Source organism: Coturnix japonica, unplaced genomic scaffold (assembly GCF_054131305.1).
Source record: "Coturnix japonica strain WE unplaced genomic scaffold, WE-NBRP24 Scf046, whole genome shotgun sequence".
In the NCBI taxonomy this organism is placed as follows: Eukaryota; Metazoa; Chordata; class Aves; order Galliformes; family Phasianidae; genus Coturnix; species Coturnix japonica.
The window spans coordinates 633,583-648,005 of NW_028188949.1; the positions used below are offsets into that span (position 1 = coordinate 633,583).

Here is a 14,423-nt window from a genome sequence, read left to right on the forward strand (position 1 = left end):
ACGAGGGGCCGCGGCCGCCCCCCTTCGCGCTCCCGCCGTTCGCTCCTCCCGCGACGTTCGCCGCGTTGCCGCCCTCTACGGCGCCCTCTCCCTTCGCTCCGCCTACGACGCTCGTCGCGCCGCTTCTGCCCTCCTCCCCCCCCACGTCATGCGCTGCTGCGTCTGTGCAGCCGGCGTGTAACGTGGATAAAGACACGGACGGATCGAAACCAGGGGATCGTTGTGACCCCGGTCCAGAAGATCCAGAAAGAGAATCGGACGCATTTCCTCCTGATGATACTTTGAAGGAAGCAGGAATGACAAATTTCCCTACAGCGTACTGTGATGTCTTAGAGCAATGCAAAAAAGAAACAATATTAAGGGGTGATGCTGACACGTTGCAGACCTTTCCTAATCAGGTCCCCCGTTTGGAATCTCTGCCTTATGAGGCAGTGAAGGAGCTAAGGGAGTCAGTGAGAACATTCGGAGTTCAGTCAGCCTTTACATACAATCTTTTGGTTGCAAACAGTGACAGTTACGCTATGACCCCTCACGATTGGAAAACTGTGTTAAGAATGATCCTCTCTCCTATGCAATACACCGTGTTTATGACTGAATATCAGCTACATAATTTGACTGATAGCTCTTTGCCTCCGACTCGGACACATCCATGTGGCACAGCACCTCTTCAACTGTGTCAGACAGATGTCACTCACGTTCCTGAATTTGGCCGTCTAAAATATGCACCTGTAACAATAGATACTCATTCTTCTTACGTATTTTCCACAGCACATACAGGTGAATGCAGTCTCAAGATTTAGAGTTTAAGGCATTAGCTAGGATGTTGTGTGCTTCTTCTATTTTAGTAATAGATCAGATGTGTATTAAACAGGATTTGATCTAATCAATGCTAGAGTCTACAGGAATAGCTCTTTTAATGTTTTAGTACTGTTTGGTTATGATGTTATTAGCCTATTAATTAGCTTTTCTTAATTTGCAAAGACAAAACCTGGAAAGGAATCCCAGGCAAAGAGATGACCCTGTATCATAGAACGGATACCTCTTTTACATCCAATTAATTGGGATCTGAAAATATAACCATGCATCATTTTAGACAAAAGTGCATGCTAATAGAACTAAATTTGATAGTTTATTCTGTTTTCCAAGCAGGTGTTCCACTTGGGCTCTATATCACGCACTGGCCATGCGGATGTGGTATACAACTGGAAGAAATCCTTCAGACCCTGAATGCAGGAGAGAATCTGTGATGGGTGAGAGAGGAAATGTGCACCTTGAAGCAGGGGACGCCCTGCTGGCACTACCTGTCACATCCACCACCAACATGGCTTGCTGTTTCTCAAGGGTCAATAAATATTAATGCCCCTAGTGATACTCTAGTACATTTGTCCTCTAAAATTGGTTCTTTTTGACATGATATTCCATTAAATTGTGCGATCATTAATCAATTATTAGCCCAGATAACTCAGTTGGTAGAGCATGGTTATGAACATCTTAAAAGCATTTACTGCACAAATTTTAGTGGTCATTAAAAATCAATATATCAGAGTATATAAAAATTGAAGACTTTTCCTGATCAGTTACAGATTAACACAATGGGACCCTCGTGGATTTATTTTCAGGTTGCAGAAACTTAGGTTGCAGTACAAACATGTTTGTTCTTTTTAGTGGGTTTAACAGTAATGTTGTTATGTTGTATTTGACTTGTCTCTTTTTTCACTTTTAGAGTATTGTCAATCGAGGCCTTGATTGAGTTATAATGATTATGTTATTAATATAATTAGTGTTATTATTTTATAGTATGGTAGTAGCTTGTCAATAAACAAAAAAAGGGGGAATTGTGGGAATACAAGAAAAGCTGTTCAGAGCAGCAGCTGTGGAGCAAGATAAACAGCATGGGAACCAAGGACACCTCTGCAAGGAGAAGAAGAGTCTCACAGCTCTGATTGGTTATGTGCCTGCATGGACAGTTGAAAAGTGTTTTGTAGAATGCTTTGTTGACATGTAAGATGTTTGGGAAAGTTGTAAGGGCGTATGGGAAAGTTAGAAAATAACAACTTGTGAAGGTATATAAGGGATGTGAGAACTTGTAATAAACGATTTGGATCGTTCACATCTGAGTCCGTGCCGAGTCGCTGCAGGGAACAAAGTTGACAGTGTTGGATTGAAGGGCTGTAAGTGGTTATTGATTCCCAGCCTTCTCGCATGCATAGAGGTAGGGTATGTGTTAGAATACAGACACGAGCACACAAGTGGCAATGGCATGTTACTGCCACTGAGTTATGGGATGTGCATAATTGTTCTTTTCAATGCAGTAGCTAGGGGAACATCTGTATGCACACTAGAGGATGTGTTTGTGTGCTGCACTTGGAAGAAGTTGTGCCCAAAGATGTTTGTATGCATGCATTTATTTCTGGTTTTAGGCAGAACACAAAAGGTGTGCAACTGACATGCATATTTATTGCTTTAAATACATGTCTGTATTTTGTGCATCTATGCATAGCACATGTGGCTACCTTAAGGTCTATATTTTCTACGTACAGCTAGAATTATGTTGTGCTGTGTGTCATTCCTCTGTCGTATGACACTGTTTCATGGCTGTCAGTGGAAAGAGAAAAAGGAAGGGATGCATAACTCACCCTTTTGGCCAAACCATTCTTGCAAAGCACTTGTGGGAGCCTGGATTATCTCGTGAAGGGGAAAGGAAGTTCATTTCTAAATGAAAACTGAAAAGAAAAGGTACACAGCAATGATGAAGTTCAGGTTTCATTAGCTTTTGATGTCTGTTCACAGGAAAAAAATCATGTTTCCTTGGTGACCTTTTAATAAATGCAAAGCTAGGTGGGAAATCTGTCCTTCAGTTCCTTTGCATTTGTAACTAATTAAAGGTGTGGAGTGTGGTGTATAGGATTGCAATGAAGCCTGATGTCAGGCAGCACACTCGCAGTGCTGGGGTCTATGGATGTGTGCCTTGCTGTCCTGTGGGCTTCCACGTGCAGAGGAGATGGATGTCTTCTAAGGCTGTTTCGCATCTCCTCTTCTAGCTGAGATTGGAGCAGAAGGGTAAGGTGGGCTCCTCACACTGCGCAGCTCAGTTCTTACATGTATTGACACAAAGGGTGCTAAGGTGGTGGAAAGCAAAACAAAGCAGGCAATTGCTGTCAGTACAGGCTGTCTAAGCTGGTGTGACCTACTGCATTGTAAAGTGAGGGGAAGTGCCTTATTCCTTGTAAAGTATTTTCACTTCTGTTCATCCAGTGTTCATCAAGGTGTTGGAAGGAACGCAGCACATGTTCCTTGACTCTTCTACAGCTTTTTAGTAATATCTTTCTCAGCGTAGGTGTTGCAGAAATTAAACCAATCTGGTTACGTTTTGTGGCATAGGAAGACAGGATAAGCAAGGTTTGCCACAGCAGTGGGTGTTAGAGAAGCTGCTGACAGAAAGCAGAAAAGATAACAGACAGAAGTCAAGTCAGCTTCCATTTAAATACCTTCAACCTCTTGATTCAGAGATACAGTGTGTAAATGGTGAATTGTTTGTCATGTTTTTGATACTCACTGCTTCTGGACAGACATTTGATCTCAGGGTATTCAGGTAACGTTTTAGTGTCTGCCCTTAGTTGGTGTAGCATGAATGATGTCTTCTGTGAATTCATTGGTAGAGAGGAGGAGGAATATTAGCAGAATTTTCTGTGTCTTTTTGGAATAATCTTTAGTGATGCTCTCTGGAAGAGAAAACCTTAGATTTCTGAGTCTGTGTGAAAACATTCAGAGATGAGGGACAGCCCAAAGAGGTGTTGGTTTCATACTGATAAGATCTGGTGTGTTACATGCTGACATGCATCATAAGAATGAGTAGCACCTGACACTTCTGGGCTCACTCCAGATATATAAATGCAGTCCACTTAAGGCCAGGTTGCCTTTGCTTGAGATTCTGACTGGTTGGAATAAATGGGAGTGAAATTTTGTTTATTTCATGTACATTTAATAACACACATTTCAATCCCCAAGGTGCTTCATCAAGTACCCTACTCTTCTCAGTCAGTTCCCCTGATTTCACATGAGGATGTACAGCTGTGATAAGCTGAACTGAATGTGAGGTCTCATAACTCTACAATTTAAACAGTAAGAAGCTTCCAGAAAGGCCAAATCAGTCACTGAAGACCTTCTTTTTAAGACAACCAGAGCAGTCCCAATACAAATCATGTTTTACCCATATTATTTCTGTGTCCGTGTTACAGAGACTTGGCACAAGCCCCAAATACATCTCATTTATATATACACGCTTGACATTAACTGGAAGGGGGAGACTGTGGAAGTGGAGAAAAGACTCATAAAACCTTTAATTCTTGCAATGGCACGTTGGCACTTTTGTGTGCCACAGCTCAGCTACTTGTTGTATAGAGAGAACTCAGCCTATAGGACTGTGTAGGATTTGCATCCTGTTTAGAGGGGAAAGCCAGCAGCAGAGTGCATGGAGAGTACATGCCTATGGTTTTTGAATTACACATTAAATGAGTGTTTGTTCCGCTGGGCTGGGTTTGTGCAGTTAGTATTCGTGGGTGCAAACTACAGACTGTGGAAGACTACAATATAAACATGAATGTGGATACACGTGGGTGTGGAAGACAGTCCAATGCATGTTCAAGTGTGCACCAGTGTGTCTGATGAACGTGTAACTTTAATTGTGTCTTTATGGATGGTTGTTGTTTGTTGTAATGCTAGAGTCTTAGAAATGTGTCCCTGTACATCTGTGATCATGTAAATGTGTGTGTATGCACAGATCTATATAAATGCCTGATGAGAAGTGCTCAGGGTTTCCAAGTAGGAGATAACACAGTGTACCAAAATCAGCGGGAAACTCCAGTGCATTCACATTCAGCCATCATTTTGTTCTAAGAAAATGGGGATTTTCCTTCATGAAAGAAGAGGCACAAGTGCAAAAGGGCTTTTGTGGCACTGACTGTGCAGCTGATTGTCAATCTGAGACGGAGGACTTTCCATACGTGCCTTTTTCTTTCACTTACCCTCACAGATGTGACCTCTGGAAAGAAAAGCTAATAAAGCCTTTTTCCCCCCACAGAGAAACACACATAAGAGCTTGGCAGAAACTGCCATTTCTTCAAAGTCATGTCTAACAATTTTTCCACCAGCACCAGCTCTTCCTTTTAGTCTCTGAAAAGAAGGCTTGCCAGTAAAAGTCCAGAAATAACTTCTCTCACTAGAACCCGTGTTTGCCAACAATAGCTAAGGAAAGGGAATCTATTTTTGTATCTGGATTGTAGTGTGAGATAGTTCTGGTGGCCTAATCTAATTGTGGTTTAGGATGTTGTAATCTCTGTATTGAGGTATATGGGAGAAAAATAGTATGTGTGCCTCTTCTGAGAAAAGAATTAGGGTCAGTGCTAGCAGTAGGAGAAATTGAGATAATACCAGATAGTCTCTGTTTGGCAGCCAAGGCCAAGTCTCACTGTCTCCAAGCAAGGTAAGCAGACCAGGCTTCTGAAGAGTACTTGGATTCAGCCACGAGTCCACATTATTAGGCAAGTCCATGGTAGTGTAGCAGATCCAAAGTGAAAACACACGTTAGTAATTCAGGGTGATGTTTGTGGGATCAAACAGCTCAGAAACCACTTGGCAGGTCCACAGTGACAAGGTGATGCTGGGAAGTCAGTTCTGTGAGTCAGAGTCTCACCATAGGGTACACCATATACACACCATAGGGTGTGCTCAGGTAAAAGCATGTAAGCGTTGCTACAGGAGCTACAGACCTGCAGTTTTACAGCAGAGCCCTAAGCTGAAGTGGGGCTCTTAGAATAGGTAGAGGGTATGGGTAAAGGCCCCAGGCGGGTCTGGCTGAGGACCTTTATGGCCTGTTAGTGCTTTCAGAGCTCTGAAAGAATGATTCATTTCACCATCAGAGTATCATGTCTGGGTTGTCTCTGTTCTGTATCAGAACTGTGGAACAGCTGCTAAAAATAAACCTTAGAAAATCTATTCCAGACTTTATACGAGACCCTGTCTGTGTTGAGCAGGAGATCTGGGGTTCATTCAGACAAGTATCTGAAAACCTCACAACCAGCTGGGTGTACTCAACATGTGTGTTAGCTGTTCTGAGTTTTGTAACTTAAGCTATTAATCTAAGGCTTCTGTTCACTCTGACTAGCTAAGATCCTGACAGGGACTTTAATTCACAGGCATAAAGCTCTGACAGTCTCTGCTTCTAACTGCCATAATGGACAAACTTGATGGGCAAATGCGTTTGTTATTTTTCTTAGGAGACAAAAACTGATTCAGGTATTCAGTTGCTGTGATAATAGCTATTCTAATAGAAGCAGACGTCTCCTAGTGTTGTTTCTATCTCTTGCCAATCTTGAGCTTCACCACTCTCCTGAATGTGTAGCTTTTTAGTCCTTCTATTTACTGAAGGTCTGTAGTTGTACACTGCCTTTCTGAGAGAGCTCAGATTCCACTTGTCTGTCCCTAGTGGGCAGGATAGAAGGTACTCCCCTCCCATATGTTCAGGGGCACAACTGCATCTGCAGAGCTTTGAGGTTCTTTGTCAGAGAGTAGTGCTTGCTAGTTACTCTAGAAGCTGCAGGTGACCCAAAACACTGAGCAAGGGACTCCACACTCTCTACGAGTGTGGGATTGGCAGCACATCTGCCTGATAGAAGGTCTTTATCTCACAAGAAAAGAGAGAAGAGGGAAGCAACTGCTGCCGTGATCTCTGCAGCTGCCTGTCATCCTGCCTGAGTGAGTTTGATGTGGTGCTGTTGCTTCTTTACAGAAAAAGACGCAAGTTATTTTAAGACACTCTTATTATTTTTCGTATTTTTTGGAAATCTTAATCTTTTAAAATATGGCAGGATCTCGAATTAGATGCTTCAAACAATTTTGCTTCCAGCAGTGAGGGGTGAAGTGTAGGAGGTAAAGAGAACTGTGGGTTACCTCCCCATCTCTGCTGATGTCCTTCACTAGGTGCCCTTCACTAGGTCACTCCTCCTCTGATTCAGCATCCCTGTTGGCAGCTTGCAGTACTGCTCTCCTATCTCCCAGAGGATATCCTGCGATTAATTGAGGGATGTATCTAAATCGCTTTAGCATGCAAGCCAAAAGTCATCGGGGACAAAGCTGTTACTAGGGCAGGAATAAAGGTCAGACCCTTGCTGACATGGTTGTCTTGATTAATTACTACACTAATCTCTATAACTCCTCTTCAGCAATATAATTTGGCCTCATCCCTTGCTTGTTTGTTGGTTGTTGTGGTTTTTTTTCCTTCCATTTTCTGCAACTTAGTGGTGAGAGAATTACTGAATAAACCCACATGGAAAATGCTACTTCTCTCTTTCCCACCTCTTGGCCAAACCTATGCCTCATTCCCCCTTAGTGTCCTGGGGGAATGTGTCTTAGTGTCCTGGGCAGCCTTAGCTGGTGGGGGCAACCAGCCCATGGCAGACAGTTGGAACTCTGTGATCTTTAAGGACCCTTCCAACCTAAGCTAAGAATCTATAATTCCACGATTCTTAGGGATTTGAGGAGTGATAGACAATTACTTGAATTACTAGGAACATGATGCATGGAACTGGCAAAATCAGTTCATTTGATACTATTTTCCTGCAGCTTTTTTTATGTAGGAAAGTACGAGGTCGGTGCAAGAAATCCTTAGCGTCCCTGTTCTCTGGGTGAAGTGTATTGAAGGGCTGAGCAGCCAACCATGGCTGAGGGCAGGAGGTGCTGGTAGTTTGGATTCTGCGACTAATACAGCTCTGGGGCTCATTGTTTTGGGACAAACACTTTTGAACACAGAGACTGTGCAGAGTCCATTAAGGATCACCAGCAGCATCAGAAGAAGATAGAGAGGGGCTTGGAGAGGAGCAGAAGGCAGACTGAGTGAACGTGTGTAGTGAAGGGTAGTGAACCGAACCTGCTTTGGATGAACAAGAGGGAAGATTCCCTCCAGGTTACTGCCCAGTGGGAAATCAAAGAAATGAAGAAAATCACTCCGTGTTTCCTATTCAGCTCCTCATTCGGATCTGTTGTATTTTCCACTCCTCTGTGATTACGTCCGTGTCTCAGTCAGGTATTGTTTTCTGCTTGAGTTGGGAATGTTCCCTAAAGCTGTTCCGAGTGCGCAATACTCTCTCATTCTCTTTCCCAGGCCAATTTTGGAGTGAATTTTGGCAGATTACACAAGTGCAGAGTGTTTACTGTCCTGTCTTACATCATCATTTTCCCGTATCGTTTATTTTTCCTTTGACAGATTTTTAACACTGCCAGTCTAATATGCATCAGAGATTGTCGAGTATTACCATAATGCAGTGTATTGTGGGTAATCCCATGCAAATTGTTCTGTGGAAAGTCATGCTAAATTATCTTCTTGGGGGGAGAAAGAAAAAGGCTTTTGCTTTCATTTATTTTAACCGTTTGTTCTTTGGATTTCAGAGCAGCTGCCAGTGGCAATGATTTAGAACAGTTGTTTGACACTCGGCACCATGTGAGGCGATGCTCCTCCTCAAAAGACATGGTGCTAAATGCATGGCGTTGTGTACTGTGCTAGGTTTATTGTATACGTGTCTCCAGTGTTCACATTTAAAACGTTGGTAGGTTGTCTAAGGAAAAATCTGAGTGTATGTTGGGTTGGCACAGTGAAGGTAGGCATTGCCAATTTTTCCAGCTCCATTGTATGAACATATTGAGGAAATACCAGTTCTTGTGAGCCTGAAGTGCATCAGATGTCTCTTGGAAGAGGCAGATCTGATCATACACGCTCTTGTTTTCTTTTTTTCTTTATTATCAAGGTCATTTGCTTGTAAACTGGCTGCTTTGTTCTTTCTGAGGTCCATATTACTTCCCCAAACCGAGACAGTAATCCTCCTTCTGGATGGAACACTTGATTGTAGTAGAAATGATTGCAGTGTCACAAACAGAGGATTATCGTTTTAAGTGGAAATCATAAAAACAGGTTGAAAAAGACTTCTAAGAAAGAGGCAGCTTGTTCTTATGCAAATTTTCTCAGGTAGTACAGCTGCAAGATAAGAAGTCTTGAAAGCCTATAATCTGGAGTCAGCATCTTCTCTGTTAATACAGGTTTGCCTGCGTCACACTGTGAACGGTCAGTAGGTCTCCAAAGACTCAGAGAAACTTAGTTTATTCTTCTGAGGCCTACATGTCTTTCTCTTTTTGCATGATGCTCTGGAGGTTGAGGCATTACTCAGCTGCTGTGCATTTGCTTCTGGCTGGTCTCCTCTGAAAAAGACAAAGTGGAAATATTCATTGCAGAACAAGAGGAAATATAAGCTGCTTTTGTGTGAGTCACATCAGTTATCCCACTTGATAGAGATAGTTGCCTCCCCCTCACCCTACTTCTGTCTCTCTGATCTTGTTTCCCTTTCTTCAGTCTGTTCCTTACAGCCTTCAAACACCTGATTTCTTTTTCTCTTTCTTTCCAAAAGCACAGTAAGTGGAGAAGTTAAAGTAAGCCTTTGCTGGTGGGATTATAAGAGCAGTAAAGGCTTATAGGTGGTTTGAAGAAGTTTGTGTCTAATTGACACTCATCCTTGGTAAACAAGTCCAAACGTCTGAGCTCATGCTGCTGGTAGGTTCCTTGTGGGCAAGCAACAGGGGCTCATATCTGCTGTAATAATGTAGAATATTCAGTTTTGATCTCTGTTGTTTTTGTTTGCTGGTTCCTTTCTTTTGATACTAATCGTATTCTCAGCCAAAAGAGTGGTTTAAAAAAACCCCATCAGCCATCAGACTACTTGTACCAGCGGACATCTGGGTTGGCAATAAAGTGAGCCTTTGGACTCCGCAGACCTATAAATCCTGGTTAGCAGCTGGTGGCAACTGTTTCACCTGGAGGAACTTATCTTGATGTCTGGCATCTGGTTGTGTGGTCTGTATTCCCAAGACCCTTCACAGGATGTCCCTCCTAACCCAACCTTCTTGTAAAAAGATCATTCTTTCTCCCTGGGCCTTTTGGTAAAATACGTCTGTTAAGGTAACTTTCTGACATATTCAAGCTGCAAGAAGCATCCTGTATCAGAATAATTATGCTAACACCCATTAGAACACAGCCAACAAGCCCCTTCTTTGTACTCCCATCCTTCACCTTCAAAGGGAGCAGTTACCAGGCTGGATTCCTCACCAAACAGTGTGTCTCTTTCCTCTCTGATCTGAACTGGGCACGTATGCCTTTTGTGCTTTCCTGTGTATCCTTGGCTTGGGAAATCAATGGTTCCTTTGTTGCTTTAGAAGTGCTAATACAATGAATTCTGGAATTGTAGTTGCTTACTGTCACTGATCACTTGGAAGTGTGTTAGGTGGGGAAACCAGCTTTGGCAGCTGGCTGAAGATAACCAAAGAGAACTTGTGAAATGAAAAAAGATAGAAAATTGACATGAGGAATCCTTCATAATATAGGGGAAAAGGCGCAGTGTAAGGGGACAGCCATACAATATATGTGAAATTTGAGAAACGAGAAAGGAAGGCTCAGAGCTGCAGATGGCTCTGTGCCCTTACCTCTCACTCATGAGTCTCTTTATGAAGACGTGTTTAAAGTAAATGTTTAAGGAGACCAACAAAGAGAAGGTCTTGGGCTGATCTGTGAATATGTGCATGGCAATTTAACTGCAGGAGCTGGCGTGTGGCGTGGCCCAGGCAAGGGGACTGCCATCGGGTAGAAGTTTTGCTCTGGTGCCAATGGAAGCAGGAGTCAGAGGAAATGAGGGATTTAGTATAGAACAGACTTAGATCTGGAAAAAAGAAGCATGCTCCAAGGCATAATCAAAAGGCTCTGGAAGGAAACAGTGGACCCTCAGGACTGGAATAATAAGGAATTGTGAAGGCTGAGATTTGGATGCATGCTGGAGCTATTTATGCTGTCCTGGGGCCACAGGCATGTTGGCAGAGCTGGTAGGCAGCCAGGACAGGCACAGAGCAGAATGCTGTGGGACCACTCTGGCTGTTTTATGCAGGAAGACAATGTCTGCACGTTATCTGTCGGTGTTATTTTATATTCAACCAAGGCTACAACACACAGAATCAGGTAAACCTCAGGTTTTATTGCTGTAAGAGTTATAAGGGAACAAAGGAACTGAAGATTCAAACTGGTAAAATCATTAATAATGGCCAGTGGGGTAGATAGCAGACATCTCAAACATGCTAAACAATGTGCTCATTCTGATTCCTTATGTTTTAAAATTTACTCCAGAGATTGAGAACCACCAAAAAAAGAAAAAACCTACGAGAAACACAAGGGCAGGGAAGCACAGTGACTGAGTTAATTGCCTTGATGGCATGAGTGAAGGGAGATGCAGTATACAAAGTTTGTCATTTGTTAAGACTCATATTTAAGTGAGCAGCATTGGTGGACATCCTAGTTAAGTCAGAACTAAGGAGAAGAGAGTTTCCCTCACCCAAAAGAAATCCCAAAGGGATTGGAGTTTTGGGGTGAGGCACAAAAGGGTCATTTGTATAGTGAAAATCTACTTAAAAGTCTGGAAAAATAGGTGGGATGTATTAATCATCACTGGGGTGGGAAGAAATGGATAGTAAGGTGACTCCAGCTACCACTCTGTTTTGGTCTGTATTTCTTTAATGACTGAGAAATGAGGAGAACAGTAAAATGCTAAGATTTACTGTTTGCAGCTGATATGAATTATACAGTAGGAAGGAGGACAGCAAGACTGTGGTTACGGGAATGGAAGATAAAATACAGACGGTGGCGGGGTAAAGCATGTTTGAAGGAATAGTTTAAAGCATTCAAACACATGGTTGGGTTCTGAATTAGCTCTGACTGTTCAGGAAAACATAAGTAGCGATTAGAAAGACAGCTCAATAAAGATATCTGTGCCATGTGCAGCAGCAACAATAAAGAAGAAAGTGAGTAAGATGCTTGTGTATGTGAGAAAATGTAGGCTTGGAAGATGCTATAATATCCCTATAGACGTGAATGGTAGTACCTCCTTTGGACTGCTTTGTCTGTTATGAGTTATTTTCTTTGTAAGGCAAAAGAGATAATGAAAGGGGGGGCTAGAGGAAGCACACAGTGGCCTGGAAGGCAGATTCGATATGGGAGAGTATTAGTGATACTTGAGCTATTGAGAGAGAAAGGGAAAGAGTGCAGAGAGCTCAGCAGTAACACTCAGCACTGTGCTGGGGAGAGGCTTCACAGTGATGTGGATATTTGGTGGCAGCATAGCAGGAAGCAAACTCGCCACCCCATTAAATTCCACTCCATGTAACGTTGCTATCAGGCCAACATGCAGCTTTGCCGGTCTGCTTGTGTCTGTAATGTGCTAGCATGGGAACAGAGCACCAGAGATCCTGTGGGGCAGACAGCTATCAGGCTGGAGCATGCTGTGATGTCTGGGTCATGCTGTGCTGGCTTCTTTCTAAATGCACTCTAGTGCCTAAATCATTATGTTGGTGCAAAAGTGATACCATGATCCATCATGGGGTCTTATTTTGTATGGGGAAGAAAAACGTACTAGTGTTGCTGTGTCATTTTGGTCAATACATATTTTCATCACCTCTGGGATGGGCAGAATGGCATATGTTTTATCAGAGTAAGAGGGAAAGGCTTCAAAGCTTTCTATATTGCAGATTATAGTATAGTGAATTTCAAAATAAAATCTACTTTGTAATTTCCCAGTAACTATAAATACTTGCTCTGCTTTAAAGCCACACAGAAAAATAACAAGGTGTTGTGTAACATAGAACAATATGGAGGGCATTTCATGAAAAGATACAATTGGTTCTTTATATAACACATAATTAACCAGGAGAACCTGATAGTGAATGACATTATGGAGACAAATACTGTACTAAGAATGTTCAAAACAGGTTAGACGCTTTCTGAATAGCATCTGTATTTACGTTAGCCAGAATAAACATCATAAATCCTTTTGTTGCCAAGCATGTGGTGATCACCAGCCAGGATTAGGAAGTTATTTAACTCCCACGGTGAAATATGGCCAAATGAGTTAAACTCATAGCTGAAAATGCTTGGGTGGGCCTGGAGTCTGCTCACTTTTCTGTATGCTGAAGTTATTCATACAAGCAGAGAAGTGGAAGTAGAGAGGGAGGAAAAGTGATCCAGGGATTAAACTGCCAATTTAGGACTTGCAAAAATTCAACTTCTTGCTTTCCCAGACTGCTTTTATGAGCTAATTCATTTGACACAGACTCTCAGATGTACTTAGAGCTCCACCTCACATTTAATCTTCAGGCACCTCAGGCTATAACCTGGCTGTGACTTGTTCCAGGTTCCATAGAGTTCACACAGCAGAAGGTGTACGAGTGAGAGAAAGCCGTGGGTAGACTACAGATGAATGTTGAAGGCACAGTCAGATGGGGTAACAGCAGTTAACCTGTTGCCAGTACTGGAACCTGCATTAAAGACAGAAATGTTCTTGAACAAAGCACTTGGTTGTCACCAGTGTAAAGTAGTTTTCTTTTCTTACACTGCCCCAGAATCACTGTATGACCTTGAACAGTTTCCCCATTTCTTCTTCTTGTCTGCCAAGTAGGAGAGTTAATTATCTGGAGCACTATTTGTTTTCTTTCAAGAATTAGCACTTATTTTTTCTATTTATTTTCTGTTTTGTTGTTGTTGTTGTTTTTCCTGACAAACAAACAATGACAACAACAAAAACATACTGACAATTCCCACTACTTTTGTTCTTTGCCCTCTGGACCTTCTTTATGGCTCATCTACGTTGGTTTTGCTTTCTATTTTTGTCCATCTTTTATTCCTGATTCAGCCACTTTTCACAGTTATGCCCCACATAAATGTATGCATTGGTCCCAGTGATACCCAAGAAGTGATCTGGCAAAACTGGACCTTCTGGTACCATGTACTACCTTCCATCTCAGGAAGCAATGCGAAAGAGGTGCACCAGCATCCAGCAAGTATGGAAGCATTCCATACCCAACCACTACTGCTCTGTGTGAGTGTGCAGTCTCTGGGGGAGGGTGATGAGAATATATCCCCATCTTTATGCTTACTTTGGTTGGCTATCTATGCTATCTGAATAAGTAGAACTTGACAACCAGTTTTACCATTTGCTAAATCCTCAGTTCTCTTACAAACAGGCCTTTCAGGCCTCTTTCTGCTCTCTGATCTGCTTTCCTCCATCCCTTGAACAATCTAGCCTGTAGCATCTTTAGCCAGGGAAAGAGTCCGTTTGAATGACAAATCAATAACCCATCTTGTGACGAAACAAAGAAGTTTGCTCAGTCCCAGCTGAATCAGAGCATCAGCTAAATTCAGCAGATTTTCAGGGAGGGTTGACAGCAAGCTGGGCCTTGTTTCCTCACCTAGTAGCCAAAGTACTGAGGAAAGCGAGGATGGGCATTCATAACGAAGCACACCTCTCCAACAGTGAGGTGGGGATTGAGGTTTCCATTAGTTTTCCTCT

The 14,423-nt window shown here is 42.5% G+C and overlaps 1 protein-coding gene across 1 annotated transcript in view; it reads left to right on the top strand.

Moving 5' to 3' along the window:
• Positions 1-14,423, top strand: part of LOC146752321 (cytosolic carboxypeptidase 4-like) — a 97,191-nt gene that overhangs the window by 54,811 nt on the left and 27,957 nt on the right. The gene's annotated exons all lie outside the window — the stretch shown is intronic.